We start from the raw sequence: 13,607 nt of genomic DNA on the forward strand, positions 1-13,607 counted from the left end.
GAGGGTCTTATGCAAATACTTGAATTATCTGCAGCGGGGGTCACTGGGCTCCATCTCAGAGGCTGCCTGTGGTGGACGTTTGTGTACAGTCTTCATGTGGACCCATGCTATGGTTTAGATAAGTGTGTCCCCAAGGTCCGGGTGCTAAAGGCTTGGTTCCCAGTGTGGAGCTCCTGAGAGGAGGTGAGGCCTAGTGGGAGGTCCTTAGGTCCTTAGGTGGCATGCCCTCAGAGGGGATTGTGGGACCCTCATCTCCTATCTCTTCCTGTCTGGTTTTGCTTCTTGGCTTACCCAGTGTGTGGTTTGCTCTCACCACGCATTCTCACCATGATGTACCACTCTCTCCAGAGCCTCAGAGAAACGTAGCTGCTGACATTAACTAGAAGCTCTAGAACTGTGAGCCCAAATATACCTTTAGGGCTGGGGAGCAGCTCAGTGGTCAGTGCTTGCCTAATACATGTAAACCCCTGGGTTTGATCCCCAGCATGGCAAATAAAACCCAAAGAGACGGACAACCCTATATTTCTCCTTATGAGTTAATTATGTCAGGTATTTTGTCAGAGGAACAGAAAATTGACTCAAGTAGCATGTTGTCATTTCTCTTGGGTGAATATCTAGGAATGGAATTGCTGGATTTTATAATACTTTATTTCTTTTTTTTTATGGGGCTGGGGAGCAACCTGAAGCCTCAAGCAAACTAAGCAAGCTCTCTAACACTGAGCTATATCCACATCCTTTCACATAATCCTTTTATATAAGAGATTGTCAAATTGTTTTCTCTAGCAGTTGTGTCCTATTACACCCCTACTAGCAAGGTAGGGGAGTCCCATTTGCTGTATAAGCCTGGCAACAATCAGAGCAGATGTGCCTTAACTTTTGATGGCACTGTGCCCCGATAAGCCCAGTGTAATGTGGAAATATTTTAAGTCAAAAGTGCACTTAATACATGTAACTCTCACATCATATTCAAGACTATCTTAAATGTGCTCAGAACACTTACATTAGTCTAAGTTAGGGAAACTCACCTAACATAAAGCTTACTTTATAATAATTCATTGAGTATCTCAAGTATTTTATTGAATATTATAATAAGAGTAAAAATGTTGAATGACCATATAGCTTCTTCTGAAAGTTTATCACTTTTGCATTGTTGCAAAGTCAAAAGAATCATGAGTTGAATTATGGTTGAATGGGTCTGCATCTTCAGCCTTTTTTATTTAAGCCATTCCAATGGATGTGGAATGGTAGGTTGTGGTTTTGGTTTGCATCTCTCCAATGATTCGTGATTTTGAACACATTTCATGTGTTTATTGGTCCTTCATGTGTATCCTCTTTTAGAAAGTATCTGCTCAAAGCTTCTGCCCATTTTCTATTCAGAAGTCTTCCTATTATTGAATTGCAAAGATTCTTGGTAGGTTTAAAGTACAAGTCACATATAAGTAAGTGTGTGTGTACAGATATATAGTGGATGTACATGTACATGCATTTTGTGTGTGTGTGTGTGTGTAGGTGCTATTTTGAAGGACAGAGTCACTGCCAACAAGACTGGAGGACTTTTCAAGGCTATTAAAATGTGGTTACTTGTTTTTTTCCTGTGGCTTAGTTTTAAGCCCCAGATGACAGCTCCCTGATCCACAAATGCCATCGCAGAGGAAGGTGTCAGGGAAGTGAGTGGAAGTCACCTTTGGGCTGCTGGTTCAGCCAGAGGCCAGGGATTGGAGGCCTTTCACCAACCCTACTGCTGACTCACGAGTTCTATCAGGAAAACTGCTTCTATGTCACTGTTTACTCTTCTATAAAACAGCAGTATCAAGCCTCAGGGTCTGAGACGTGATTCAATTAATTGTCTGGGGTCATTGAGCAAGTAGTTCACATGAAGATTAAGATGTGCTACGCTTTGTTGGTTTAAGTTTTATTCCTTGTTTAGTCATCATTAAACCACAGGGCATTCTGTATTTTCACAGGGTGATGGTGTGAGTCTTAGCCTCCGCAGGAACATCATTAAGTAGAATAATATGGGAGGGGAGGGAAGAGGGCCCCTAAGAAGCTGTTTTACCTAGGTGAGTCAGAGCTGCACAGAGTTGGGGGGGGGGCATCCAGAGTCCTGGTCTTCTTGAAACCTGATGACATCACTGTACTGCAACCTGGGGAGAAGCTCAGCTCTCCAGGGGAGGGGCTTGCTTGGGACGAGGAGTTGGAAGCCCTTCCATTTTCTGTGTTCCACTCCTGAAGCTCAGCCCTGTGGTTGTGCTTCTTTAAACAAACACTAAATCAACTACAAATTTTAGTTGCCATTTTGTTTTAAAACCCCAGATTCTTGAATCCTCCACTGCTCACCAACCATCTCAAACAGCCTCTCCTTGGGCTTCTCCCTTCCTCAATTGGGCCACAATAACACGGGGCTAATTACTGCTTCATGGCACTAATCAGTCTCGTGTGGGTGGTGGAGTTATTAATGCTTGTCGAAGAGTCATTTATGGAGTTAGCATCACCACAAATCTTTGTCCCTCCAGATAATATTAACCAGTATTAATTTGGTTCTTAGCAGTCATTGCTCTACATGATTGAGATAAATCACATCATGAAGTTCCCATAACAACTCCACAATGTAGAGAACCTTAGACTCTGATACGGATGGGGAAGCGCAGGCAGGGAAAGCGGCCCAACACTGCACTTAAAGGAATTGGTGGGTGGGGTTCAGAGGCAGGTGGTCTGTCTCCAGAGCTTCAGCCTACGGCAATACCGCCTCCCATCAAGGAGCTTAATTAAACATGTGTGGACTCGATTGCATGATAACTCTCAGAAGAGAACACAGGCCTTGACAACCACTGCATGTTTCCATCTTACAGTGATTGGGACCTGATTTCAGGAAAATATCTGAAAATGGACCACGTGGGAGAATGACCGAAGATGAGAAATGTGAAGCACAGCAGGAGGAACTCTGGGTTTGGAGTCTGCAGTCTGGCTTAAGTTGCACCCAGGAACATTAGCAGTGTGGAGTCCCTGGATGAGGGCAGGCTCCTTTGTCCTCAATTTTCTCATCTATCAGTTGTGAAGATTAGATGAGGTGATATATGTAATATGTTTTACAAACCATAAAGCACCATCTAAAGTATTACATAAACATTTTATTTGGTTTCAAATAAAATTATTGGAACAATACATTAAAAATTATTAGAGCCAGGCACGATGTTGCATACCTGTGATCCCCAGGGCTGGCGAGGCCGAGGCAGGAAGATCATGAATTCAAAGCCAGCCTCAGCAACAGTGAGGTGCTAAGCAACTCAGTGGATTCCTGTCTCTAAATAAAATACAAAACAGGCCTGGGGCTGTGGTTCAGTGGTTGAGTGTCCCTGCATTCAATTCCCGGTACCCCCCTAAAAAATATTAGAAAAAAAATGCAATCGAAAAATATATATTGACTTCCTTGGTCAAAAATTTAATTTCAGTTTCAAGTATAGTGACTCTGTGGCTTTCCCATGTTTTATAATTAGTACAATTTCCCATTTAGCATTTTATACAATTGCCAACTTAGCATTAGACCCAGAACTGAGATTTCGAAACAATTGTATTTCCTTGGAGCTATCTGAAGAAAATGAGGTGGAGGTGGTTTTTCAAACTCCCCTCTAAGATTCAACAGTTTAGTTTTGATTCATTTAAGCACGTTTGTTTTTAAACAAAACTATGCTCAGGTAGAAAAAAAAAATCTAAGTCTCCAACTTACCCCATATAGGTCATCAAGTCTCCTTGAAAATACTTCATCTGGCTGTGAGTTTCCAGTGGAAGTTTCCTGCTTAGGGAACAAAGAGTAGAAAAATTGTACTTGAATACAGTGACCTCGTCTCCAGCCAAAGAAATGTTGCAGCCCAAACCAAAATGGCACTCTGTCTACAGTAGAAGATTGATTTTCTTTTCCCTTTATGTTTCCTCTGCAATAAGGTGATGGTTTCAGGCCCTGTGAAGTTTAAGTGAGAAGTGTATCACAAGTTACACCTTGTATTCCAATCACCCAGACATTTTTACCAGGAAGTTGCAAGAGAAGCCATCTGAGATGTTGATGGCCTCTGTCATTGCCATTTTTCCTAATGATGCCAGCTCCCTGTCAATATCAGATCTGATGGTTTTGATTCTGAATCCCTTAATAGAACTGATGGTAGTGTGTGTAGAATGTACGAGGCTTTTTGAAGTGGGGGTGATATTCACCTTACCCCATATAGATCATGGTGACGCTCTTAGACCCAAGTTGGTAACCTCTAGGAGTATCTAGCCACAGGCCTACCAGAGTTCTGTGGGATTCAGAGTGGATCCTCAGGAAACTCCATAGGAAATTATAGCTGTCTCTCCCATGGCTGGTGCAAGGGCTTTCTATCTCTCTCTGGAAATGAAAGCCCTGGTTTAACTGGCATCTCACTGAGATGATGGCTTGAGTGACATCCCCAGTTTAGAGCACTGGTGTCATATTGTTCTTCTTGACCTCAGTATCCAGGTCCCATTCAGCCCTACCCTTCTTGAACCTACAGGTAGAGCCCTCTTTGGGAGCCAATGACCAAGAAAGGGAGGCTTGCCAAATCAGGACTCAGCAGGAGGGCTGGCCATGCCTGGGAGTCTCCCCTATAATAGCAGGGAGACCTGCTGTGCCTGGAGCAGAGCTATCTCACAGCCTGTTAGTCATCACTCACAGTCATGTCCTGGGGCCTGGCTTGGTGACTAAGTGCCCTGTGTCACATCATGCTTCCTGTAACCTTTGTTCCCTTCTTGACATTTAGAACAGGCTTTCTATTTTTCCAGCTTGATAAGAACTTATAGCTCCTGTAGTCACAGGAGAAGAACTCCTTTGAAAAGGACATTTCAATGCCATCAATAAGAACTCAGTCCATAGAAAACCCATGTTAGGTTCTCAAAGGGCGGGGGTTAAAACAGGACAGTGTTTTCTATCTGAGTTTAAGTGTTGAAGTTGGAGATGAGAGGCTCACCCAGGATCATTGCCTTCAGGGTTTGGAGCACAGAAGGATTCCGCATCAGACAAGGCAAGGGACACTGGAATGCTAGTCTTGGTTTGTCATTTCACAGTAAGGTTTGGACCCAGAACTCACAGATGACAGTGAGGAAGGTGCCTTCATCAGAAGTTACACCTTGTATTCCAATCACCCAGCCATTTTGAAGGAAACACACACACACACACACACACACACACACACACGAACAAACAGAACAGATCTCCATTTTCTGATGAGCCCCAAGAACCTCAGGCTACATGCTGTTCTTTCCTCAGGCAGATCTCCATTTAGAAAATGCCTTAGGTATCAGTCAGGTCTATGAACACATGGGCAGGACGATAGGAAGAAATACTTGTTTTACTGCTGCTAAAAATAAGTAGAGCAAACCCAGTCAAGATGACTGGGAACCAAGAAGTCTAATCATATCAAAATAGCATAATAAAAGTTAATTGCTTCCTTCTCTTTAATTGCTTATTTATTTTTGAAGCCTTTGCCTAATATTGGGGCTTGGCTGATAGAATGTGCCACATGAAATTAATGTGGTTTGAAAGGAGGAATCTTTCCATTAAGACCTGAGAGAAAGTATGTGAAGCTCAGGAGGCCCAACTGGCAGCTTCAGGTCCTGAGGGGTTCCACATGCTGACTTTAGCTTATTGAGCTTCTCACTTCAGTTATAAAAGCTAAAGTCTTAATTTGGGAGGACCCGGATGGTGCTGTTTTTAATAGAACTCTGCAGTACATTTGATTCTCTTACTCCTGGCGGAGAAGTTGAATATGATTGATGCTCAACAGAATCAAAGTACACATATCCAAATAATACGATACAAGATTTTTTTTTCTTTTTATGACTCTTTATGTTTCAATCACAGAATCTTCATTATATTTTTTTTTTCTGGTTTGCTTCCAAAGAAACATCTATGGAAAGGTGAAAATGTAGGGAAAATCATGGTTATACTTATCAAAATAGACATATGGAATTACTACCATATGGTCACAATATCTTCACAAAATTTATTGTACATGGCAGACTTCAATTTTATGTAGCATAGGGCTACTGCATGCTAATCATATATCTGTGTATAAGCTAATATTAAACCATAATTTCTGAGCTGGAGACATGGTGCATTGGAGGCAGAGCCTTTGTGACTGTTGTAGCTTTCTTATTTTGGAAGGTGGCTGGCGTTTGTTCTGTCCTGATAGGACCAGGTCTGACTTGAGTGGGGAAGCAGCTGATGTTCCTTTTCAATGTGGGAATCTCTTTAAGGTACCCACAAGGGGGAAGAATCAAAGGAAACATTAATTGAGTGGGCAACATCTGTAAGAAAAGATTAAAGGAGTTAGGATGATTGGGTTCCGAGATGAGAAAGTTAAATAGGAAGCTCAACATTCCGAAGCATCTACCATTTTGTCACTGTCTAAATTTGGAGTGGCCACGCCATTTCTGCAGAACTAGATGCCTTCCGGAAGCCATGCTCATATGTCATCTTTCTTTGTGGCACTGGGGAGGCAGTTGTGATGGGGGAGAACGTTGTGATGTGAAACAATAAGAACAGTGGGCCTAAACATGTAGGAGTAGATGCAAAGCTCCAGCAATTATTTTCCTAGTGATTCACTGGGTTCCATGTCCTGGTTGAGGCGGCTCCTTGTTTGTGAATATGTACTTACTCATGCATGACATTTAGGGAAAATCACGCTGCTGTTAAGGTACGTGTAATGAACGAATTGAAGGAATACAAAGAGCTAACTTTTATCCAGCCATTTTTGTATGTTTTACACTTTATATTTATTAACCTACTTAATCAATGTAATTGTGAGATAGAACTCTATTCTCATTTTACAGACAAGGAAGCTAAAATAACTGAAGGCTAAATAACTAAAATAACTCAATTGCTAAAAGAGGCTGACTTCCTTCCCTCATGTTGCATAAGTAGCAAATTTATGATCTGGATTCAAGCCCAGGCATTTTGACTTCAACCCTGGTGCTCTTGGCCTCTCGGTTATTTACAAATAGTATATATGTGGGTGTCTGTGTTTCTCTCTCTCTCTCTCTCTCTCTCTCTCTCTCTATATATATATATATATATGTATATATATATATATGTATATATATATGTATATATATGTATATATATATATGTATATATATATGTATATATATATATGTGTGTGTGTATATATATATAATATTTAAAATTTATATATAACACATAATATATAAGTTATATATATTTAATACATATATTAAATATATATTTAAATAATATTATATATGGATAGAAATTCAAATACACATATTAAATATATATATTTTAAAAATATTATATATGGATAGAAATTCATTTAAAATTTTGTGTACAGAATTTGATAAAATGTAGGTGAACTATAGGTACCTGTTCTGAAAGCTGATGCTAATTAGTAATTGCTATGAGAACAGAATCCTGTGAATTATCTTCTTAATAGCCAACTCCCTCCCCTTTTCCCTCTCTTCATCCTCTCTTCTTTCCTTTTTTTCTTTCTTCAGAAACTTGGTAATTCTTGCAGTGTGAGATGTTGTCTTTATCTTCTGATGTGAAGACCCCTACCCTTTCCCTAGCTATTTTAAAGGCTGGTAATGATCAGAACTATAAATGAATTCTGAAGCATTACTAACTTAGTGGCTCTGATTCTAATCACAACATGAAACCAAAGCAGGCCAGCAACCTCGGACCTCCGGGGGGGATAAGGTCCAGAAGGAGGGCTCAGAAGAATATCCTTAAATACAGGGAATCAGAATAGTTACAATAATTGTGCCACAGCTGGAGCCCACCCACTCTGAGAAAGCTTCCTACTTCCCTACTGAGGTGAACCCTGTCCACCTCAGTTTTTCGGGCTGTTAAAATAGCATTAAGGAAAAACTCAAGTTATGTAAAATAAAAGCAAACAGTTACAACTATATGAGCACACGTTTAACCAAAACAAGAGTTTTCATGTTTATTTTCATATCTGTTTAAGTTCTCACATATATTTATTGTTAATGTTTTTTTCATATATGTTTGCTTTTTATAAGTTTGTTTAGAAATGAAATAAAACTTCACAGTATATGTAAGAAATAAATAAAAAATGAAAGAAAAAAATAACTTGTTCATTAAAAACTGTCCTTAGGAAACTATATTGCCCTTACACATGTCACATGGAGAACCTTTATTAACTTAGACTATTACAAATTATTTAAAATCTGCAAAAAAAAAAAAAACTTCACAGTAAAAAATTGCAATCCCCTTTTTACCTCTCCCCACTCTGAATTCTCTTCCTCCCTCTCCAGAGTCAATGATGTCATAAATCTGAAATGTGCCTTTTAAGTTTATATTTTCATGTTTTTAATTTGCATATGTAAAAAATAATTGCTATCTTATAATTTTTAACACTTACAGAGCTACTATGTTGTACATACCTTACTTTTCATTCCAGATTACAAAACAGATGAGATGTATGATCTGTTCACACTAATTACAGTATGCGATTGTCACATGAATAAAGCACAAGCTATGAATATATTTTCTTAAATGTGACCATATACAGTAGAATGTTTCTAAGTCTTCTTTAAAATATGCTTATAAACATATTTGCCCTGATTTTTTTATTCTTATGCACGTGCAAAAAAAAAATTCTACCTGGAAATAGACATGCTAGGAAATAAGAGATGTACATTTTCAATCTTGTTAGAAGTTGGCAAATTGTTTTCCAAAGGAAAGTGTATAAAAATTCATGTTTCTCCACCACACTCAGACTTTTAAGATTTTTTTTAATCTGATAGGTGTAAATGGTATTTCAGAAACTGCCTTCATTTTAAAGTGAATATGAATATATTATACAATTTGGACTGCAATAACTGCATGTTGTCAGCTAAATGCTTTGGCCTTTTGTTGACATTAGTTTCTAATGTGATTCTGATTTCAATTCCCTCCTGCTCTAATTTTTCTGTTATACATTCTGATGATTTTTGCCAAACCACAAAGAAATATATTAATTTTCAGCTAATAACATTTCTAGTAAGCAGAATTAGAAAGTAAACAATCTAGCATAAAATTTAAAAGTTTTTACAGGTGAAGTAAATTAAAATAAGTTCATTTTAGAGACATTGGAAAATTCAGAAGGCAAGGAAGAGAAAAAGGAAATCATTTACAAACCCTCCCCCAAAGATGAGCACTCACAACATTATCTGGGGTCTTTTTTCAGGCATATAAATGTGTAGAGAGGTTTGGCTTTTTCTCCTCACAAAATTGGTGTCATGGGCATGTTTTTGTTTGTTTGTTTGTTTTTGTCTCTATTTTTAGTAGAACATATGTTCTGAGAATTTCCTACATCATTACATACCTTATGAAGCCTGGTCTACAGACTTCTCCATCAGATAAAGGTAATGCATTTTATGTAATGAATCCCTAGTGTTGGGAATTTCTGCTTTTCCTTTAAAATAAATTCCTAAAAGTGGCACTGCAGGGATCAAAGGGCATGAATAGTTCAAAAAAGGAATCACAAAACATTTTCTGTAAAGGACCAAATAGCAAATATATTAGGCCATATGGGACAGATGGTATCTACCACAGTCATTGTAAGGTAGCAGCATAATCAGCAGGTAAATGAATCCATTACCCATGTTCCAGTACAACTTGATCATGAACACTGAATTTGAATCCTGTATATTCTCACATGTTAAAAGAATAATCCTTTTCAACCATTAAAAAAAAAAAGTAAAACCATTCTCAGCTTGTAGGCTGTACGGAAACAGTGATGGCCCTGATTTGACTATAATCTCAGATTCTAATAGAATATCAGAACTGGATGAAACCTCAGGAATAGATTAGAACAACTCCTTTCTTTTAAACATAAAAAAAAATGAGGACTAGAGGTTGCAAAAAAGAGAGAGAGAGACAGGGTTGTCAGGCCAGGTTGATGTTTCGTAGGCTTATAAAACATCAATACTGAGTCAGAAGCAAAGTAATTCCATCACTTAGTGAAAAGAACGGCACCTCCCAAACCCTTACAAGGATAGGCTTAAGCCAGGTAAAAGGAGAACAGGATGCCACCGTTGTTTCTTACAACTGCACATGAATCTATAATCATCCCAAGAAAATTTCCAATTAAAAAAAGATATATTGAAACTAAAGAAAATCAAATTTTCTAGAAACCATATCCTGCCCTAGGAAAAAAATCAGGAAACAATCTTTGCTTCTAAATGGATTTTAAAATGTCATTGCATTTTTTTAAATATTTAAAAACCAATGCTACAGCTTGGAAGAGTTAACCCTATGTTGACAAATACCAAAGATGGCACCGAACAAATTCACGTCCACTTGGAAATTAGTGTCCCAGAGAACTCACTTGAGTCACTGACCTTTAAGAAGTTGCATACGGGGACATTTTACAGCCAACTCCTGCTGTGAAGGATAAGCCTGGCCAAGGAGGACCACTCCCAGGCTCCTTGGCGCCAGCCAGGAACTCTGTGCTCTTTTCCCTGTTGGCAGTCATGATGGTACTTTGCACTGCAAGGAACTCCTAGGACTATCTTCATTCCATGTAGCAAAGACAAAGCCAGAGAAGCCTTCACTGTCCTCATGCCTGCAGTGGGCTCAGCCCAAATGCAAGCCATCTCCAATGGAAATGAAATATCAGGTGTCTCTTGCTATTGGTGAGTCACTTGTAGGAGACATAGGCCTATGATGGATCCCCTAATGGTCCCACATACTTGGAATTTTTAAATAATATAGCAGAGTGGCATATACCAGAGGAGGACTTCATGCATTGGTTAGAGTCTCAGTTTCCTACAGTCTAAAAAAAAAATGATTAAGGAATTCACTGATGTCTTTATTCATTGAATGGTTCATTAATTATTCATGGAGCACCAGCCATGAACCTTGCCCTAGGTTAAGTATTAGATCCAGTTGGCAAACCTATTTTAGGAAGACAAGGAAATACCTGAAGTTTTGACTCAGTGTGGCTAGCCACATCCACCTGCAGCTGCTGAATTTCCATCCTTAGTTTATCAGTGAGTGGTGGAGTGATATAAAGTAACCCAAATATGTCTTTAAGGTTATATGCATACTCTTTCCTGTAGCATCTCCTGCATGGATAAAAGGCTATTTCTGCATACAGTGGTGCAAACTTTTAAATAAACATTCACAGGTTCCCTCATTCAAAGCCCTCAGGCCTCTCTTAGGTAGTCTCTTAGAGCAGATGTTATTTGACATATTTTACACAGGGGGAAAATGAGACATAGAGAAGTTAAAAGACCTGCTGATGCTTACCCAGTGAGTGAGGGAGAGTCATGTAGGCAAGTGGTGTAGAGTAATGGAAGTAAAATGTAGGCTTTGGATTCAAATTGCCTGGCATTTAAATACTGTTTTTGCATTTAAATGCAAGGCAACTTGAACAAATTTTTTAGCCCTCTTGATTCTTTGCTTTCTTATCTGCTAAATGAGAATCACTCCCATTGCATTGATTGAGTTGTGAGGATTAAATGAGATAATGTATGTGGCATGTTTGGTATGTGGTACTGAATAAATCTGAAAAGCTGGTGTACATGCCCTCCTTTTTCTCCCTCCTCCTACAAGGACAGCACTGAAGTCACAGGTTTTCTCTTTTTGTGGCTAGAGGAATGAATTTATGCACTGTTTTTGTCCAAAGGCGTGATTTGGTGGATGAGGGGAAGAAGAGAGCAGCAGATTTATGGGTTCTCAGCATCTAGTAGCACAGGTCTCTTGTTAGTGTGTGTCTACCTGCACTGCATCTGCCACTCCTTGGGTTCAGATAGCTTCTATTGTATTTTCCCCAGAGCAGAGCTGTCCAGGAGAATGTTCTGCAGTGATGGAAATGTCCTATATCTGCACCTTCCAATAAGGTAGCCATGGGCTACGGAGCACTTAAAAAGTAGCTATAGGCTGAATGTTTAATTTTATTTAATTTTAATTTATTGAAATTTAAAATTAGTTAGCCAGGTTTGGCCATTGACTTTCTTATTGGACTCAACTCTGGAGAATTAGCTTCCAACTGGGGTGGGCATTCGATTGCCCAGCTACCTGCACAGGTGCCATCTCCTCCTACTTACGTCAGCCTGGTCCCTTCACCCCCACTCCTGCACAGCCAGGGCTCATGCACATTAGACCTTGAGGGACTCTGTGGTACATTTTGTTTGGTTTTCAGCTTTTCACTGCAGGCTCAGTGTTATGGGTTGAACCGCGTCCTCTGCAAAATTCATAGGTTGAGTCCTGACACTGCCCATATCTCAGAACGTGACTTCCTTTGGAAGCAGATCATTGCACCTTCCATTAATTAAGCTGAGTTCATCAGGATCCACCTAACCCAACATGACTGATGCTGTCATAGAAAGGGGAAGTTAGACCCAAAGGCAGAGTCACAGGGAGCGTGCCCCATACGTGAGGGTGATGGCGAGGACTGAGGTCAATGCCTCCATGAGCCAGGGGCCACGACTTGCCAGCAAGGCACACCAGTTGCCGCAGTCCGGCTGCAGCAAAATAATCGGGGGGGTGACGAATAACTTGTGTACGTTGATACAGCAGGAGTAGGAGCCGTTTATTGCAGGACAGGAGCAGTATTTATACATTCCACACAGCTTATCTAATTAGCATAAACTAGATACATCAGTCAACCAATAAGGAATCTCCACACTTAATGGCTCGCTTTTGTTACTTTTCAAACCACTCCCTCTGGCATTTTGCCAGGCACCATCCAGACTTGTTTATGAACTCTAACATTCCCCTGGCAAAATGCCAGGTGTTATTTTGACTTGTTTACAGACTCTAACAACCAGTCAGGCGCGAGGAAGGGAGCTGAGCCCCTCATGGCCTCAGAAGGAAGCAAGGCCCACCTGCACTTTGAACTTGGCCTTCTGGCTCCATATAATGCATTTCAGTTCTTTAAGCCACCCAATGGAGGGTCCTTTGTTACAGCAGCTCTGGCCAACAGATACACTCAGGGTGCAGTTTTCTCCTCTCTGCAGACTCAGTTGTCACCTGTCCTGCTGCAGAGCTGCTCTTACCTCCTCCCCTGATCACCACATCTTCATGGGTTTATACCTTAAAAAAACAAAACAAAAACACTTTCCAGTTGTGTAAATGGAGATTTGGGAGGGAGCTGTGATCAATTTCGGGTGCAGCATTCACCATCTTTTCTAATGTATGCAGAGCTCACATCCTTATTTGCAAACATGATTCCTTCCTTTTCTCCTCAGAATTTCCTTAGGAAAAAATATTTTATTGTTGGGGGAAAAAAATTAAAATTTCTTCTAAGGTGCTAAGTGCTGTTTAAAGGAAGAAAAGATTTTTTTTTTTAACTTGAGAGATCTCCACTAACATCTTTCTTGTTTAAAGTACACAAGGAAAATGAAAGGTCCAGATCTCTGGGGGTGGCAGAAAATTGGAATGTCCATATTCTGGCCTAGACAAGATGCTCATATCTCCCAGGAAGGTGGGTTTGGATCTGGAAATCTGATAAACAATTGCTGCAATATCTACTTAGCAGTTTTCAAAGTTGCTAGTTGGGGGCGGAGGGTGGGACAGGAAAGCAAGACTGTGTAAAGACATGTATTTAAAAGGCATTTGATGGTCACATGATTCC

The sequence above is a fragment of the Marmota marmota genome, unplaced genomic scaffold, assembly GCF_001458135.2.
Source record: "Marmota marmota marmota unplaced genomic scaffold, marMar, whole genome shotgun sequence".
In the NCBI taxonomy this organism is placed as follows: Eukaryota; Metazoa; Chordata; class Mammalia; order Rodentia; family Sciuridae; genus Marmota; species Marmota marmota.